This window comes from Geotrypetes seraphini, chromosome 18 (genome assembly GCF_902459505.1).
Source record: "Geotrypetes seraphini chromosome 18, aGeoSer1.1, whole genome shotgun sequence".
Classification (NCBI taxonomy): Eukaryota; Metazoa; Chordata; class Amphibia; order Gymnophiona; family Dermophiidae; genus Geotrypetes; species Geotrypetes seraphini.
In genome coordinates, this window is record NC_047101.1 from 31131111 (window position 1) to 31150326 (window position 19216).

Here is a 19216-nt window from a genome sequence, read left to right on the forward strand (position 1 = left end):
TACAGGCCGGTGAGCCTCACTTCAGTTGTTGGAAAAATAATGGAAGTTTTGCTGAAAGAAAGGATAGTGTATTTCCTTGAATCTAATGGGTTACAGGATCCGAGGCAAAATGGCTTTACAAAAGGTAAATCGTGCCAAACGAACCTGATTGAATTTTTTGATTGGGTGAGCAGAGAGCTGGATCGAGGACATATGCTAGATGTAATTTACTTGGATTTCAGCAAAGCCTTTGATACAGTTCCTCATAGGAGGCTGTTGAACAAACTTGAAGGGCTGAAGTTAGGACCCAACTGGTGAACTGGGTCAGAAACTGGCTGTCGGACAGATGCCAGAGGGTGGTGGTTAATGGAAGTCGCTCGAAGGAAGGAAAGGTGAGTAGTGGAGTCCCTCAGGGATCAGTGCTGGGGCCAATCCTGTTCAATATGTTTGTGAGTGACATTGCTGAAGGGTTAGAAGGAAAAGTGTGCCTTTTTGCAGATGATACCAAGATTTGTAACAGAGTAGACACCGAAGAGGGAGTGGAAAATATGAAAAAGGATCTGCAAAAGTTAGAGGAATGGTCTAATGCCTGGCAACTAAAATTCAATGCAAAGAAATGCAGAGTAATGCATTTGGGGATTAATAATAGGAAGGAACCGTATATGTTGGGAGGAGAGAAGCTGATATGCACGGACGGGGAGAGGGACCTTGGGGTGATAGTGTCCGAAGATCTAAAGGTGAAAAAACAGTGTGACAAGGCAGTGGCTGCTGCCAAAAGGATGCTGGGCTGTATAAAGAGAGGCGTAGTCAGTAGAAGGAAGAAGGTGTTGATGCCCCTGTACAGGTCATTGGTAAGGCCCCACTTGGAGTATTGTGTTCAGTTTTGGAGTATCTGGCGAAGGACGTAAGAAGACTTGAGGCGGTCCAGAGGAGAGCGACAAAAATGATAGGAGGCTTATGCCAGAAGATGTATGAGGAGAGACTGGAAGCCCTGAATATGTATACTCTAGAGGAAAGGAGAGACAGGGGAGATATGATTCAGACATTCAAATACTTGAAGGGTATTAACGTAGAACAAAATCTTTTTCAGAGAAAGGAAAATGGTAAAACCAGAGGACATAATTTGAGGTTGAGGGGTGGTAGATTCAAAGGCAATGTTAGGAAATTCTACTTTACGGAGAGGGTGGTGGATGCCTGGAATGTGCTTCCGAGAGAGGTGGTGGAGAGTAAAACTGTGACTGAGTTCAAAGAAGTGTGGGATGAACACAAAGGATCTAGAATCAGAAAATAAGATTAAATATTGAACTAAGGCCAGTACTGGGCAGACTTGCATGGTCTGTGTCTGTATATGGCCGTTTGGTGGAGGATGGGCTGGGGAGGGCTTCAATGGCTGGGAGGGAGTAGATGGGCTGGAGTAAGTCTTAACAGCAGTTGGAACCCAAGCAAAGTACAGTGTAAAGCTTTGGATTCTTGCCCAGAAATAGCTAAGAAGAAAAAATAAAAAAAATTAAATTGAATCAGGTTGGGCAGACTGGATGGACCATTCGGGTGTTTGTCTGCTGTCATCTACTATGCTACTATTAGGAGCTCTATAGTAAATGCAAATGGAATCTATATATTACATACAAAGAGCTCATATAGATAAGCTTCCCAGGACCTCAGCAATACCACTCAGGGCTCGAATACTCTCATGGCCCTAGAGCTTTAAGTATCTGATCGTTACTGGTTCAAATATTTTTTTCACTTTTTCTATATGTTATCTAAACTTTTTAGGTGTCTTCTACCCAAAATAGCTTTTGTTAAAGCTCTTAGCTTTATCAGCTTGAAACGCTTTGTCAGGGGCTTTAATCCTTTTTCTGGAGTCGTATGGTAACCCTAATCTTGTATATGTTTAAAAAAATCTTTGTTCATACAGGTATTAGATTTATACTGGGCTACATCAACTGCCATACAAGGGGATGCAGAAACGTTCTCAGTCCAACCAGGTCCCCCCCCTCCCCTCCCCTCCCCTCCCCCGCTCTTTAAATCTTCGCCAGTGCAAGCAGCTCGTGCTGGCATTGGCTTTCCCTCTGACATCACTTCCAGGCCCCTTGACCAGGAAGTGATTTCAGAGGGAAGTCAGGCTGGCCAAAGAAGTTGCTTGTGAGCATGAGGGGGGGGGGGGGAGGGGGTGCGCCCAGCCAAGAAGGGAACAATGTGAAGCCATGAAACCTCCAAATTATTCCACCTATTCACCCCTAAGTTCAACACACTTGGCCTATCTTGTGAAAAATGGTCTGAAGTCTGCTCACTGAAATACTTCTCTGCTGCTGCAGTCAGGACAGTTGCTTTCCCCACGTGGTCAGAATCAAGGCCCACTGGCACACCTGATGCCGGGGTGTGGCGGAAACCGCTGACGGCCTCGCGCTCTTCCCACAGTCGCCTCCACTCCCTCCCCCGTCTCGCGCTCCTCCTCCCTCTGCCACTTCACAGCGGAGGCTAAAGGTGGGGCCGGGCCCGTCTCAGTCCGTCTGCGCGAGCGCTCGGTCTCCTTCGGAGAGTTTCAGGTGGGGCGGGAGGGAGAGACAGGCCGGAACAGCCATTCGCTGCCCATTTCCGCCCCGACCGGGAGCGAGCGAGAGGAACCTGCGAAGGGGGTGGGGGCCGGGCGCGCGAGACAAAGCGCCGGTTGCGGCTTCGCTCGCGCTCTAGGTAAGACGATCGCCGCGCGGGACGTGGCTGCTCGTAAGTTTCCCGGGCGGGCGGAGAAAGTTTTCCTCCGAGGCGCCTTTTCTGTTGTAACGACTTTTGTCTCCCCTCCCCCCCCCCCCCCTTGATCTGCCATGTTTGAATGGAGGAGCGGGGTGGGGTCATCCCCGGCGCCCCTCCCTGGCTCCTTCATTCCGGGAATTGTTTGCGGCCTGCTGCCCCTCCGATGACTTGCAAAGTTGGGAATGTAGTGCTAAGGCCGTCGGAAAGTGGCCAGGTGTGGGACGAGGCCAGTGTCGGAGCTCTGCCCCTCCCTGTTTCTCCTCTTAGATCACTTGAAAACAATCCTTTGTTGTTGCTCTTACGGGAAGTTCCTAGTCGGGATAGGTGAAGAACCAAAATACCCCGGAAAAAGACGGGCAGCTTTGTCAGTTCATCAACATTTGGGTTGCATTATTGTAATATCCTTTAGTCTTTACCTGTGGTTGCATGAAAAGTTTTAAAGTTCAAAATGTTCCTGCCCGTTTTAGTAATTGGCATCAGATGCATTGATTGCCATTTGAATTTTGCATGTGATTGCAGGCTCTTTCCAGAGATCCCACAACCTTTGGTGTGTGACAGCCTTGTTGATCCAAACATTGATCGACAATCCAAATTTAAAAACTGTTTAGCCAGAACTTGCAAAATAGTGCATCATTAAGGGCTGAAACTTTGGACTTTAATACCTTTTGAAGGATTTAAGGACTAAACTTGGTCTTTACTTCCGTTGTTTACTGTTGTAAGAGTTTATGTGAGATATATAAGTATTCAGCAGTGTGTTTTTTAAAAATATATAAGTATTCAGTCAAATACAATCGAGAAAGTATCTTGTACAGAAAAGCTCAGCCCACTTACAACAATCCACAAGGAAACTGATTAAAAAAAAAAAAGAAGCAAATATATTTATGGGGTTAAGCACAAATCTGTTCCCTCTATATGAGGGTAGGAATTGCTGTCTTAAGGAACTGGATATTTTGTGGACTGTTCAAACCAGGATTTTTAGTGAAGGGCAGTGGGATCCTACCAGATATTTCTCCCTCTATATTTGCAGGTTCCTCACTCACAATTTCGATTAGTCACAGTTTTCATTTTGCTGACTCCGCCACTGAATGACATCATCCTGGAGTGCCAAGAAAAAAGTTCAGTGGTTGCAAATAACGATTTTATTTGCGATTTCACGGTATTCATGAAGACTATACCACAAACCTTGTGAATATGAAAATGAAAAGTTATTTGCAATTTTTTGGGTATTCGCAGGCTGTCTTTGACCCTAACCCCTGCGAATATGGAGGGAGACATGTGCTTCCACTAGTATCAAGATCAGATGGGGGGGGGGGGGTAAAGCTAAGGGCATCTTGGTTGCCAGAAAACTAGTTTCATTGTTTATTGTTTATTCAGGTTTTTTATTGAATGCTTTTTCGAAACTACAAAGCGTTGAACAAGATTTAAAATTCACTTTTAAACAAAAATTTAACAATTAAAACATACATCTCTATATAAAAAAACTACAAGACTGACAACAAATATGTACTGGGTAAAAAGGGCCGAAAAGCCCCTGGACACGAATAGGAATAGGGGGAGAAATACAATCGATATAGAAAATATGAGAAACATTTAAGGTAAACACAAAAGGTGATTGGGAAAATAAATGTAAAAAACAAGAATAGGTTAATTACTAAAATACTGTTGATCAATTAAAAGCATCTTTAAAAAGAAAGCATTTTAAGGTGCTTTTAAAATTTTTTAAGTTTTTTTCCATTTTTAAGTGTAAAGGAAGAGTATTCCAGATCATAGGGGCTGTCACAGAAAAGATTGAGGTACGACGTGTACCAATTATTTTTAAAGATCTTAAAGCTCTCTGAGGGTCATATTAACTGGCTCAAAGCATATTCGTATTCGAGGGCAAATCAAAAATTAAAGGCAATACGTGATAACCAGAACAGAGCTAGTGAAATGCTACATAACAGTACTCTTATATTGCTTGTTGGATAGTTGTCCATGCACAGTGCAGTACTTGGCCTTTAGTCCTGTGGCAGCAATGAGGTCAGAAACATGGACGGTCTACTGCAAGATTGCACCATCGAAGAACGTGCAGTAATGTGCTTTCTTTGGGCAGAGGAAGTGAAATCTGTGGAAATTCACTGTTGGATGATGACTCAGTATGGATAAAGCACCAAGAATCGATGAAAGGTTTAAAGCAGGAAGAACAGGTGTAACCGACGAAGGTTGTTCTGGTTGCCCATCAGCATCGCATGCACAATGATGGGGCGGATGCCTTGATTAGAGAATACAGACAGCAGTGTCTCATTTGGTTGCAAATTTGGGTATCGGTTACGGATCTGCATTTCTCATAATACATGATGACTTGGTATACAGGAAAGTCTGCGCACCATGGGTTCCCAAACAGCTTACTGATCTGCATAAGCAACAGAATGTGGAAGTTGTGAACCAGTTCCCGAAACAGTATGAAGATCAGAGTATTCTGGAGAGAATTTTCACTGGCGACCCACAGAGCAAAAGACAAAGCATGATGAAATAAGGAAGGAGTGTTCACCTGGCTTCGGGATCAGCTGAAAAACAACTTCCCTGCAGGAATACTGTAGCTAGTTGAACTATACAATAAATGCATGGGGACTATGTGGTAAAGTGATATGTTCAATTGTTCACCCAGTTACTTCTATTAAAGCCATTTAGGGCTCCTTTTACGAAGCCGCATTAGCGGCTTTATCGCATGCAACTTTTTAGAACGCGCTAACCGAAAAACTACCGCCTGCTCAAGAGGAGGCGGTAGCGGCTAGTGCGGCCGGCAAATTAGCGTGTGCTATTACGCGCGTTAAACCACTAACGCGGCTTCGTAAAAGTGTATTTTGTCTTTACTTTTTTGATTTACCCTTGTAGCATTCTGATTGATATTTTAAAGGGAAGTTTAAAAAAATGCGCCCAACTGTTGAACTCTAGGTTTTAAAAGAAGAAATGTTCTCTTCCTTTGCATTTCTCTCAAGACGTCACAAAAAAATACTCATCTTTAAATGAGAACTTTTTTTATCAAAATGAAGATGAAAACATTAATAACCACTCCTTAGCAGAGACCAAAGCGAAAGTTACCAACATGGTAGATTAATTTACCGTACATAAACTGAGGTTGGAAATTTAGGTTATGTGTTGTTTTTCATGGATCTTTCCATAAGTAAGCACTAATTTTTCAGTTGGGCTGTTTTGAGTCCAAAAAAGCTGAAGAAGAGCCGACAAAATATTTTCCTACTTGGGACTACAACACCAACCAAAATTTCTGGACTTCTATCCCCACCAGAACACCTGGCCTCAGTCACATGCAGAAAAAAACCCTTTTCAAATACAAACCCACAAACAAAACCCTAATATGCCAGACTCTACACCAGTGATTCCCAAAACTGTCCTGGGGGACCCCCAGCCAGTCAGGTTTTCAAGATATCCCTAATGAATATGCATGAGAGAGATTTGTATACCTGTCACTTCCATTATATGCAAATCTCTCTCATGCATATTCATTAGGGATATCTTGAAAACCTGACTGGCTGGGGGTCCCCCAGGACAGGTTTGGGAACCACTGCTCTACACAGTACACCATAAAATGGGGGTGGGCAACTCCAGTCCTCAAGGGTCGGAATCCAGTCAAGTTTTCAGGATTTCCCCAATGAATGTGCATGCAAATAGATATCATGCATATTCAGTTGGGGAAATCCTGACAAACCGACTGGATTCCGGTCCTCGAGGACCTAAGTTGCCCACCCCTGCCATAAGAGAAATAGAAAGAAATGCACTTTTTCTTGAATAGTACTAAATATGAAAACAGATGTCAATTTTCAAAATTGACATTTCAATCTCTAAATTGAAAATTAAAACATTTTTCTTACCTTTGTCATTTTTGATTTTTTTCTGATCATCTTGTTCCATCTGTGCTCTTAATTCTGTTCCTAAGGCTTCCTAATGCATTTGCTGGCTGTTTCCTTTCCTCCACCTCTTGCAGTACATCCATCTTTGGCACTGATTTTCATTTTCAGTTTTCTTCCATTTTTCTGCTTCCATATCAAATCAATCTTTCCAACTCTTCCCCTTCCTTCCGTCCATGTGCACCTTCTCTTCCCTTTCCCTCCATCCATGTGCCACCATCTTCTTCCTTTCCCCTTCATCTGTGTTCTCTTCCCCTTCCTCCCCCCCCCCCCCCCCCGTTCCACAAATGTTCACCCCACCTGGTTCCAAAGCCCCCTTCACCAAGAAAACTATAAAGGTTTCTGGTGCAGTAGTGATTCTCTTGCACTTCCAGCGGCTTCCTCTGCACTGTTCCTTTGCTGTAGTCTGCCTAAGCGGAAACAGGAAGTTGCATCAGAGGTGGGTGGACTGCAGCAAAAGAAGAGGAGGCTACTGACAGCATGGAGAATTGAAGAACAGTGGCTTAGACACTCTTATCCTCCACTACCCGCTCCCTCCTGCCCCAGGCCTGACATCGCACTTACAGTCCCAATGCTGAGGATGCTGATACTCTGTGCTGGGCTGAATTTGGCCTCGATTGTCTGCGCATACTCAAGGCTTGCTGGACTCCCTTCGAGAATCCCAGAGAGGGCGGGCCTTGAGCATGCGCAGATGCTCGAGGTCCTTCAGCCCAGAGTGTTGGGGTGGGTTTCCAGAGTATCGGAGCTGTGTGATGTCGGTCTGAGGCAGGGGGGAGTGGATAGTGGAGAATAGGAGTGCTGGTCATCGGGGGAGGGGTGTGTGGGGAGGATATAGCAGTGTCAGTCATTGGGGAGGATAGCAGTGCCGGTCGTCGGAGGGGGGTGGAGGATAGCAGTGCCGGTCGTCGGACGGGGGTGGAGGATAGCAGTGCCGGTCGTCGGAGGGGGGTAGAGGATAGCAGTGCTGGTCGATGGAGGGGGGTGGAGGATAGCAGTTCCAGACAGTGGGAAAATAGCACGTTGGTCATTGGGAGGAGAGGAAAACACCATCATCGAAAGGAGGCTGAAATATAAAGAGACCCTTATTTTTGTGCTGAAAAATCTGTTTATATTAGAGTATCTATTGTACATTCTTTTGAGTGCTCAAATATATTTGAAATGTTAAAAATGTCATAAGAATAACCATACTGGGTCAGATCAATGGTCCATCTAGCCCAGGGGTAGACAATTCCGGTCCTCGAGAGCCACAGGCAGGTCAGGTTTTCAGCATATCCACAATGAATATATATGAGATGGATGTGCATGCAATTCCTCCTTGAGATGCAAATCTGTCTTATTGTGGATATCCTGAAAACCTGACATGCCTGTGGCTCTCGAGGACCGGAATTGCCTACCCCTCATCTAGCCCGGTATCCTGTTTCCGATGATGACCAATCCAGGTCACAAGTACCTGGCAGAAACACAAATAAGTGGCAGCATTCCATGCTACTAATCCTAGGGCAAGCAATGGCTTTCCTCCATGTCTGTTTCAGTAGCGTACGAGGATAAATCAAAAAGTAAAGGCAAAATACATTTAACAACTTTAACAGAAGCAACTGTGAGCAATTTAACATATTGCTTTTCCACATAGTACTAGATTCATCAACCGGCCCAATCTGGGCAGGTCTGACGAATTCTTCGAAGTAGAATATGCAGATGGGGGCGATCAGAGGAAGGCCCCATCTGCCTGTCTGGATTGCTGTACAACGATCCCAGCGCATGCGCTAGACCTTCGGGCCTGGCAGAGGGTGGGTGGGTGGGGGGGAACTGCCAGACTACGAAACTAAACCTGCCCCGACTCTTTCTGCTCTCTGCTTCCCTTCCCTGCAGTGCGAGCCCATGGTTTTAAAGGGGGGCTGCACTGTGGGGCAGGGCGGCAGAGAGCAGCAGAGTCGGGGGCCGCATTTTTCCCCCACAGTGGAGTTTCTCATATCCATGGCTGCAAGCAGAGAGTTTCAGGGTTGCAGGGCTAGTATTTTAGCGCCAGAGAGAGCAGGAAAGGAGTGATTGACTGGTCCTCACCAGTCGCTTGGTTTCTGATTGGCCAGCCCAGTCGGTGTGCCTGAAAAATGTTGGTGAATCGCTACCTTCCTAGATTTGCATACCATTTCCCTAATTTGTATGTGTGGATCAGATCCGGTGCGGCCAGAAGGTTAGTGAACCAGGTCGGGGTCATAAAGGGGTCACAACCGATCGGTACGCGATCAGTTTGCTTAGTGAATCTAGGCCATAGTCCCCACACATTTGTTGTATTGTTCAACTAGCTTCTGCATTTCTGTTGAGTTGTTTTTTGGCTGCTCCCGAAGCAGGGTGAGCATCGCGTTCTTTAATTCATCATGCTTTGCCTTTTGCTCTCTGGGTCTGGTCACCGGTGATAATTCTCTCCAGTATACTCGGATCTTCATTCTGGCTCAGGAACTGGGTTGCAACCTAAACACACAAAGCTGTTTGGGAACCTGCATCCCAAGTCATGCATTATGGCAAATGCAGATCCATAGCTGATTCCCATATTTGCAGCCAATTGAGACACCGTTAACAATTGATTTTCACTGATCAAGGCATCCACTCTTGCCAATGTGCTCTTGTGTGTGTGATGTTGATGGGTAACAAGAACAGCCTTTGTTGTTCCCACTTTAAAACCTTTGTACCCATATTTTGTTGATTCATGGTGCTATGAGTCCATATCCAATGGTGAATTTCCACAGGTTTCACTTCCTCTTTCCAAAGAAAGCACTCAGTACTGCACACTGTGTTTCCTCTTGGTAGATCTGTCCAGACACGTTGTTTATGCCACTGTGCCAGTAGATGAAGACGGAACACAACTAGGCAAAAATCTTCTGTAGTACCTGAAGATTGGAGGGTGGCCAATGTTACGCTGATTTTTAAAAAGGGCTCCAGGGGAGATCCAGGAAATTACAGACTGGTAAGTCTCACTTTGGTGTCGGGCAAAATAGTAGAAATGATTATAAAAAATAAAATTGTGGAACACATAGACAAACATGATTTAATGAGACAGCATGGGTTCAGCCGAGGGAGATCTTGCCTCACAGATTTGCTTGACTTCTTTGAAGGTGTGAATAAACGTGGATATAGGTGAGGTGGTTGAGTGTATCTAGATTTTCAGAAAGCTTTTGATAAAGTTCCTCACGAGAGGCTCCTGAGAAAATTAAAGTGTCATGGGATAGGTGGCAAAGTTCAGTTGTGGATTAGGAATTGGTTATCGGATAGAAAACAGAGGGTAAGGTTAAATGGTCATTTTATTCAATGGAGGAGAGTAAACAGTGGAGTGCCACAGAGATCTGTACTGGGCCCAGTGCTATTTAACTTATTTATAAATGATTGGACGACGAGTGAGATGATTATATTTGCTGTTGACACTAAACTGTTCAAATTTATTAAAACGCACGCGGATTGTGAAAAATTGCAGTCGGACCTTAGGAAATTGGAAGACTAGGCATCCAAATGGCAGATGAAATTTAATGTGGACAAATGCAAAGTGATGCACATTGGGAAGAATAATCTGAATCGCAGTTACTGTATGCTATGGTCCACCTTAGGGGTTAGTGCCCAAGGAAAGGATCTGGGTGTCATCGTAGACAATACGATGAAATCTTCCACCCAATGTGTGGCGGTGGCCAAAAAAGCAAATAGGATGCTAGGAATGATTAAAAAAGGGATAGTTAACAAGACTAAGAATGTAATAATGCCCCTGTATCGTTCCATGGTGCAACCTCATCTGGAGTATTGCGTTCAATTCTGGTCTCCTTATTAGAGAATGACACAGTGGATGTTACCCACGGCTAGCTGTTCTTAAGTTGGATTTGTATGTAACTCAGAACTTGTATTTAAGATTCTTGCTGCTTACCTCTGCTCCCAGCTGTCAAAAGGGCCAACTGTCCTTACTAGCATTCCCTCTAAGGTACAACATGCACAACCACGCACTGTTCTTAATATGGCCTTGCATCATTCCTGAATCTGCTGCAGGAGAGATGTAGGATTTTATTCCACTGGGAATGGTGCTCTGTGAAATCAAATGAAGCCACAACTGTGTTAAGTACAAGTCGTACTTAAGTCAGGTGTCTGTAACTTGGGGACTGCCTGTACTGTCCCTAGTAGGCTGTATGCAGAAAACTTAATAAATGTGCCATATAATTCACTTAAACACAATTCCTTAAGGAGAATCAAAAACTAATCCTAAGCAAAACTCCTTACAATGTATTTTCAGTCTCCTCCTGTTATATGGTCTTTAACTCCCTCTTTTTATTTTTGCTTTCAAATTGTGTCCAAAGATGTAAAACCGGAACAGTACAAAAATATCCACTTAACTTAAATGTCAAACATGATCCAAACTGTATTTAATAACTCGCTCCATAAGTCCAGATGAGGTGTCTTGTTTGAGACTTCACTCAGCTCAGATGGACTGTTTTCTCCCATGTGCCAAAAGTTGGCTAACTGCTGCAGAATCCAAATTCACTGACAACAAAATTCAATGTGAAGACTGAACATAAATTTATTAACAGGAATGGAATGTTACCATATACTTCTATCTTTCCTAACAGTTGCTAATGCTACCGAACAAGTTTAGTTGTCTTGTGGAATCCTTCAGTGGTACCACAGTTCTGTTTATTGATTGTGTGGGCTACTTTTTGTTAATACTTTCTATGGTTTTGCAGGCCACAAATTGTCTACCCCTGTCTTGGCACCTTTCAGTTTTCCAGTTCTACCTTTTCGGTCTTCCCCCTTACCTGGACATTCCTGAAAAAATCTTTCTATCTGTGGGGCTGATGCACAGAACTCCGCCAACTGATGGTTGGAGAGTGATTTAGATTTTACTGAGTGATGCTCAACACAAACGGATTGCAAATAATATGCATAGTCACGGGCTAGGGAGGAGCATGCTGTCTTGGTACATGTGGGTGCCAATGACACAGGAAACATGGTAAGATGGTTCTGGAAGCCAAATTTAGGATCTTAAGTAGGAAGCTAAAATTCAGAACCTCCAGAGTAGCTTTATCAGACATGCTTCCTGTTTCATGAGGCGATTGGTGCAGGGAGGAGGGTTTTTGATTAGTTAGGAGCTAGGCAACATTCTGGAGAAGGGGGAGCCTATTCCATAATGATGGGCTCTACCTTAACAAGGGTTGAACCAGCTTCTGGCATTGGCATTTAAAAAGGAGATAGAGCAGCTTTTGAACTGGGGGAAGAGCATTGTTCAGAACAAGGTTTCTTTGAAAGATATCACCAAAATAGGGAAGATAGGGCATCCCGTTAGCGAGGTTATAATAGAAACCATTGTAGACCAGGTATCCTTAAAACAAAGCAGAGATATTTTTCAAGATTGCAAATTATTCATGTCGACTTCTGACCAAGTTGTAAACAGGAATGAGATGCATTGTTTGAATGTTTGTATTCAAATGCCAGAAGCCTAAAAAAACAAGATGGGAGAATTAGGTACTTGTGACCTGGATTGGTCACAATGGAAAAAGGTTGCTTGTGCTCTCAATGGAAGACCTGAACCACAAGTCTGTTAAATGCTCTTTTGGTTTTTGTTATAACTGAAATCTGTCTGGTTACAGGGTTCGTTGCCTGATATCTATTCTCTGAATTCTTAATTACTTAAACTGTGCTGACTCTATATGTTTGTGAGCAACGTTGCTGAAGAATTAGAATGAAAGGTTTGCCTTTTTGCAGATGATACCAAGATTTGTAACAGAGTAGACACCAAGGAGGAAGTGGAAAACATAAAAAAGGATCTGAAAAAGTTAGAGGAATGGTCTAATATCTGGCAACTAAAATTCAATGCAAAGAAGTGCAGAGTAATGTGTTTGGGGATTAGTAAACGGAAGGAGCCGTATATGCTGGGAGGTGAGAGGCTGATATGCACAGATGGGGAGAGGGACCATGGGGTGATAGTATCCAAAGAGCTAAAGGCAGAGAACAGTGTAACAAGGTGGTGGCTGTTGCCAGAAGGATGCTAGGCTGTATATAGAGAGAGGCGTAACTAGTAGAAGAAAGAAAGTGCTGATGCCCCTGTACAAGTTGTTGGTGAGGCCCCACTTGGAGTATTGTGTTCAGTTTTGGAGACTGTATCTGGCAAAGAATACAAGAAGACTTGAAGCGGCCCAGAGAAGGGCAATGAAAATGGTAGGAGGTTTGTGCCAAAAGACATATGATGAGACTGAACGTCCTGAATATGTATACACTAGAGGAAAGAAGGGACGAGGAGAGATGATTCAGACGTTCAAATACTTTTCAAGAGAAAGGAAAATGGTAAAACCAGAGGGCATGATTTGAGGTTGACGGGTAATGCAAGGAAATTCTTCTTTACGGACGGGGTGGTTAATGCCTGGAATGCTCTCCCGAGGGGGAGATGGAGAGTAAAACGGTGACAGTTAAAAAAAAAAAAAAAAGAACTGTGGGATGAACACAGAGGATCTCGAATTAAAAAAAATTAAGGCCAGTACTGGGCAAACATGCACAGTCTTTGTCCGTATATGGCTGTTTGGTTGAGAATGAGCTGGGGAGGGCTTCAACAGCTGGGATGGTTTAGATGGGTTAGAATGAGCTTTGGTGGAGAATTCACTAGATGATATCTTAATTCTGTCTAGAAAGAATTCCGGTCGTCACATCTCAAAAAAAAATGTGGAGGGGCATTTTTGATAGGACATCTTAAGTCTGATTTTGGATGTTTTGAGAAAAACGTCCAAAAATCAGGTAGAGAAAAAGCCCATTTTTGAACCTGCAAAACGTCTATCTCCGTTGGATGTCTAACTTTTTCTTCTGAAAATGACCCAGCTAGATGTTTTGTCCAGCTAGACATCTAATTTTTGTTGCCATTATAAAAAAAAAAAATAATAATCCAAATTTAAACCATCCCAAATAAGCCATTTGCATGTAGGAGGGCAGAGTACGGTACTGGGGTTTAAGAAAGGATTGGACAATTTTCTGCTTCTGGGTATAAATAGAGGATTACTGCACAGGTCCTGGACCTGATGGGCTGCCGCATGAGCGGACTTCTGGGCACGATGGACCTCAGATCTGACCCAGCAGAGGCATTGCTTATGTTCTTATGAACCTAAGCATAGTACCGGGCAGAGCTTTGGTATTTGGCCCAGAAATAGCTAAGAAGGAAATTTTAAATTAAATCAGTAATTTAATGAGGGTAAGGTTGGGCAGACTAGATGGACCATTCGAGTCTTTATTTATTCAATTTTCTATACCGTTCTCCCAGGGGAGCTCAGAACGGTTTACATTAATTTATTCAGGTACTCTAGCATTTTTCCCTGTCTGTCCCAGTGGGCTCACAATCTATCTACTGTACCTGGGGCAATGGGGGGATTAAGTGACTTGCCCAGGGTCACAAGGAGCAGTGTGGGTTTGAACCCACAACCACAGGGTGCTGAAGCTGTAGCTTTAACACTCTCCCTTTATCTGCAATCATCTACTATGTTACTATGTTTAGATGACCAGGAGCAGGCAATTCCGGTCCTTGAGAGTCACAGGGAGGTCAGGTTTTCAGGATATCCACAATGAATATATATAAGATGGATGGATTTGCATGCACAATTGGTGTCTTCAGTACCTTGGTCTTGAGCACCGGGAAGACTCTTGTCAACGTTTGTTCAAAGTTGCAAAGTTTTTTGAAGGCTCAATGTCTGCAACAGGAAAAACCTTTTGGACGCCAAGATTCATTATAAATGTCCTTAACAGCCGATGTCGACACTGCATCAAAGTCTGCACCACAATCGTCACAAAATTTGGTGTCACCTGCCTTGGTACTGATGCCAACATCATCCAGTAAGCAGGTTAAGAGCGATTTCCATTCCTCATATTGCTAATTGATGCCAGCATCTATAGCATCGAATAGGATGCATGCCAAACGGTGTCAACAGAGGTTTTGCTTTCCATCATTACAGGAAGTGTCACCTCTGAGGCATGCCTCGACATTGAGGTCATCAACACCTCGACGCCCTGTACTGTCCATGGTACCGCATCTTACCAATTGGGATCAACTTTGAGAACTACTTCAACAGAATTTAACAATGATGCTTTGAGACCAGTCGAAGCCAACTGCTACACTGACTCCTCCGGTACTGGCCCAGCCTGAGCATGGCTCTGAGCTCTCGGGGTACTGCATCTTGGTCGTCTCCTCTAGGTCCCATAATCGGAGCACTTCCTTCTCATAGACATTGGACCAGCACTAAAGGAGACTTAGGAGTCCATCCCGATGCTATCATCGGCACTGTAGCCGCCACACTGCACGTCATGCTCCTTCTAAATTGGACGACTTTTTGGGGGAAGAACAAGCTCTACAGGAGGGACGGACTACACCTGAGCACGGCGGGAACAAGACTGCTGGCGAACAACATCAAGAAAGAAGTAGAGATGGCTTTAAACTGAGAAGAAGGGGAAAGCCGAACATTGACCAGACGTCGACATTTCGGAAAACAGTATCAAATGAAGATGCTGGGAAGAAACAAATGACGCACCACAGGGGTCCAAAGGTCAAGCGGAACCAGAGAACAAAAAAAAGAGCATACAGCAGGAGTTAGGGGAACAGTTGAAATTGAGGAACCAGGCTGAGGACGAGAAGGACAAGACATTGGGAGAGGAAGAACAAAACGGAATTCAGGGGCTGGAAGCCCGCAAGGCGGACGGCAAGAGGGAAAATTCACAAGGCAGAACAACGAGGAAGGGAAAATACCAGGACTTAAACTGTTTATATGCTAATGCAAGGAGTCTAAGGGCCAAAATGGGAGAACTGGAAGTCACAGATAAGAATGAGGACCTGGACATTATAGGAATTACAGAAACATGGTGGACTGAGGACAACAAATGGGACGTAGTATTGCCCGGGTACAATATCTATAGGAGAGACAGGACCCACAAGAAGGGCGGAGGAATAGCACTATATATAAAGGACACCATTCACTCGACCAGATTGGATACAGCAACAAGGGTGGAAGAACTGGAATCATTATGGGTTTAAATTACCAGGAAGAAATGGAGCTGACATAAAATTGGGACTATACTATCGGCCGCCTGGACAAACGGAAGCAAACGACAAAGAACTGGAAGCAGAATTGAGGAGAGAATGCAAAAGCGGAAGTGTACTGGTGATGGGGGACTTCAGCTACCCCGGGATAGACTGTAACATTGGGAACGCAAGCTGTGCGAGGGAAACGGAATTCCTGGAGGCTGTGGGAGACTGCTTCATGGAACAGCTTGTTAAAGAATCAACGCGAGGGAATGCTACTCTCGACCTAATCCTAAACGGACTTGGGGGACCTGCAAAGGAAGTGGCAGTTATAGGACCACTAGGAAATAGCGATCACAACATGATCCGGTACAAATTAGAGGTAGGAGCATCCAAAGTGAAAAGAACTGCAGCGACAACGCTCAACTTCAGGAAAGGGAACTATGAAGCTTTGAGAGCAGTGGTGAAAAAGAAACTCAAAAATCGCTCAAAACGGATGGAAACCGTAGAGAAAGCATGGTCCATATTCAAGGACACGGTGCTGGAAGCACAAAGCCTGTACATTCCCAGGTTTAGGAAAGGGTGCAAAAAAAATCGAACAAAAGACCCGGTATGGATAATGACAGAAGTAAAGAGGGCGATAGGAGATAAAAGAAAATCGTTCCGAAAATGGAAAAAGGACCAAACCGAGGAGAACCGGACAGAACACAAAAATTACCAGAAAGAATGTCACCAAGTAGTTAGGAATGCAAAGAGAGAATACGAGGAGAAACTGGCTGAAAAATCCAGAGACTTCAAATCGTTCTTCAGATACGTCAAGGGGAAACAACCGGCGAGGGAGGAAGTAGGACCGTTGGATGATGGAGACAGAAAGGGGGTGGTAAAGGAGGAAAAAGAGGTAGCCGACAGGTTAAACAAGTTCTTCTCGTCAGTCTTCACGAGCGAGGACACATTGAATGTACCAGAACCCGAAGAGATCATAAGTGGAGATCAGGAAGAAAAACTGGTGCATATAGAGATAAAACTTATACTCATGTGTCCAATAATAACCACTTAATAATATACTCTGTATCACACTGAGGCCTCAGATTCGGAGCATACGCGAAGTCCTATCACGGACTAAACGATCAGCGTATTCCAAGCTCCACACTCCAGTCATAGGCCTCCTAACTGCACTAATCTATCAACTTCTATTTTATCAAAAAGTCTTTTTTCTTATACTTTTTATCTTTTTTTTCTTATTTTCTTTACTTATTTTCAAAACAGCACTACTCTTATAATCTAAAAATTTTTTCCTCTAAATACATCCTAAAATGTTTATACTAAATGTATCTTCAAGTGAAATACAAAGCATCCGAATTTTTAACAGGCAGACAGATCACTTATCTTAAATAGAGACTTGAATGTTAAAGCCTTAGCCTTCGTCTATCTGAGCCGACGCAGCCAGCGTTTCGTGGAAATCAATTACACTCCACTGCGTCAGGGCCACTAGCCACAGGCATTAAGGCATCTACAATAAAATAAAATATACGTTATTATAATAATAGTACGTTTTTATTCAGCACAACCAGATACTTACAGCGTGCTTTTAGACCTGCCAATTTACTCAAACAAAGGTGAAGGTAAAATGGCGACAGCGTTCGTTTTATACAACTGGCAACCTTTTAAGTCACATGATTTCCTCTTACTACATAGTCACATTTTTAAAGAGACAACATCCGGTAAAACTCACAGATAACAAATACTCGTAACTTAGACAGTAAGAACCTGATCTTTAATAGAAATGTTGCCATTCTATATTCACATTTAGGCCTTCAGGTTCTAAAGTGCCTAAACGATTTATCCAGCGTTGTTCGTGCTGGGCTAGATAACGTTTGAAATCACCCCCTCTGTAACTCTGAATAACAACCTCAATAATGATTGCTTTTAATTGAAAAAATCCATGGTTTTTTTCAATACAGTGACGAGCTAATTTTTTGAATTTTAATTTTGCTCTTATGTTCTATTAACCGAATTTTAAATTTTCTAGATGTATGCCCTACATACAAAAGATTGCAAGGGCATTGAAGAATATAAACCACCCCTTGTGTTTTACAGTTGGACACGTGTCTTAGTTTATAGGTTTTCATATCTTTCGGATTCGTGAATGTGTTAGTATTCAACATTATGGTACACATCTGACAACCTCCGCAACTTGTATGACCCAACGAAACTCTTTCTATACTTTCATTTTGAATACTAAGATTCGAAGGGCAAAGAATCTCCTTAAGGTTGCGTTTTCTCCGGTATGCAATTCTTAACTGAAAATCTTGAAACACACCGGAGATTTTTAGGATGTCCCAATATTTTCTAAGAACACGTACAGTATGTTGACAGTTGTTAGTATATGTCAAAACACAAGTCACCATTCGTTCGTCAGTCTGTATAGATTTCTGATTTTTTGGAATTATAAGATGTTCCCGATGGTTAAAAAGCGCTCTTTTATAATATGCTCTATTCACTATTTGGGGGGGATACCCACGTTGTAAAAATTTAGTCTTCAATATTTTAGATTGCTGTTTAAAGTCTTCAGTGGAAGAGCAAATTCTCCTAATTCGTAAAAACTGGGAGAATGGGAGACTTTTCTTCAGAGTAGGAGGATGAACACTTGAAAATAAGAGAGCGGAGTTACATTCTACCGGTTTAAAATATACTTCCGTATGAAAAACCCCCTCTTTAATTGTAATCTGGACATCTAGAAAAGAAATCACTCTATTGCTATAGGTGTGAGTAAATTTCACTTTAGAATGATATGAGTTAACAAACTCTAAAAAAAGAACCAGATCTTGCTCACCTCCATTCCAGATTAAAAAAACATCATCTATATACCTGATCCATAATTTAATCTACTCAAAAGATTTTGAGGGATATACCCATAGGCGTTCAAATTTGTCCATAAATTCGCAACAGAGGGGGCCATCGTGATCCCCATAGCTATGCCGGTCGTCTGTTGAAATAATACGTTCTCAAACATAAAGAAACTCTCTGTGAGAACAGTATCCGCTAATTGAACTAAAAGTTCAGTAGGCACTTTAGGGCATATTCTTTTGCCAAAGTTTCTTTGATAACATCAATTGCTTCATTATGAGGGATTATGGTATATAGAGAGCAGACATCAAGTGTGACCATAATAGATTGCCTATCGGGGTTAATCTTCTCTATTTTATTGAGAAACTCGGTAGTGTCTTGGATATAGGCAGTAGTTTGTTTAACGAATGTCTGTAGAAATTTATCAATATATATTGAAGATGCTTCTAAAAGGGCACCGCGATTAGAGACTATAGGCCTACCTGGAGGAGAAGATAACGATTTATGAATTTTAGGTAATAGATAAAAAACTGGGATTTTAGGATATATCACATTAAGGAATCTGAACTCTTTTTTCGTCAAAAATCCCTTGTCCAAAGCTTGTTTAGTCATTTTATTAATTTTTAATTATAACTTCTCTGTAGGATTCTCAGTCAGTACCACTAGGGTTTGGTTATTTAGTTGCATATAGAGATAAGCCATGAAGAGGTCCTCAAAC

At 43.0% G+C, this 19216-nt stretch overlaps 1 protein-coding gene and 1 long non-coding RNA gene across 3 annotated transcripts in view; one reads left to right on the forward strand and one right to left on the reverse strand.

Annotated features, from left to right (window-relative positions):
- Nucleotides 1-2470, reverse strand: part of LOC117351621 — a 128539-nt gene extending 126069 nt beyond the window's left edge. The window contains exon 1 of the long non-coding RNA XR_004537492.1: nucleotides 2271-2470. This is a non-coding gene — a long non-coding RNA (uncharacterized LOC117351621). The remainder of the gene's footprint in view (nucleotides 1-2270) is intronic.
- Nucleotides 2471-2498: 28 nt separating this feature from the next.
- Nucleotides 2499-19216, forward strand: part of CTNNA1 (catenin alpha 1) — a 179110-nt gene continuing 162392 nt past the window's right edge. The window contains exon 1 of one of the 2 annotated variants that reach the window (XM_033927160.1): nucleotides 2499-2670. The gene's annotated coding sequence lies outside the window, so the exon portion shown is untranslated. Of the gene's footprint in view, nucleotides 2704-19216 lie in introns of both variants that reach the window. The other variant, XM_033927161.1, reaches the window with a different exon arrangement.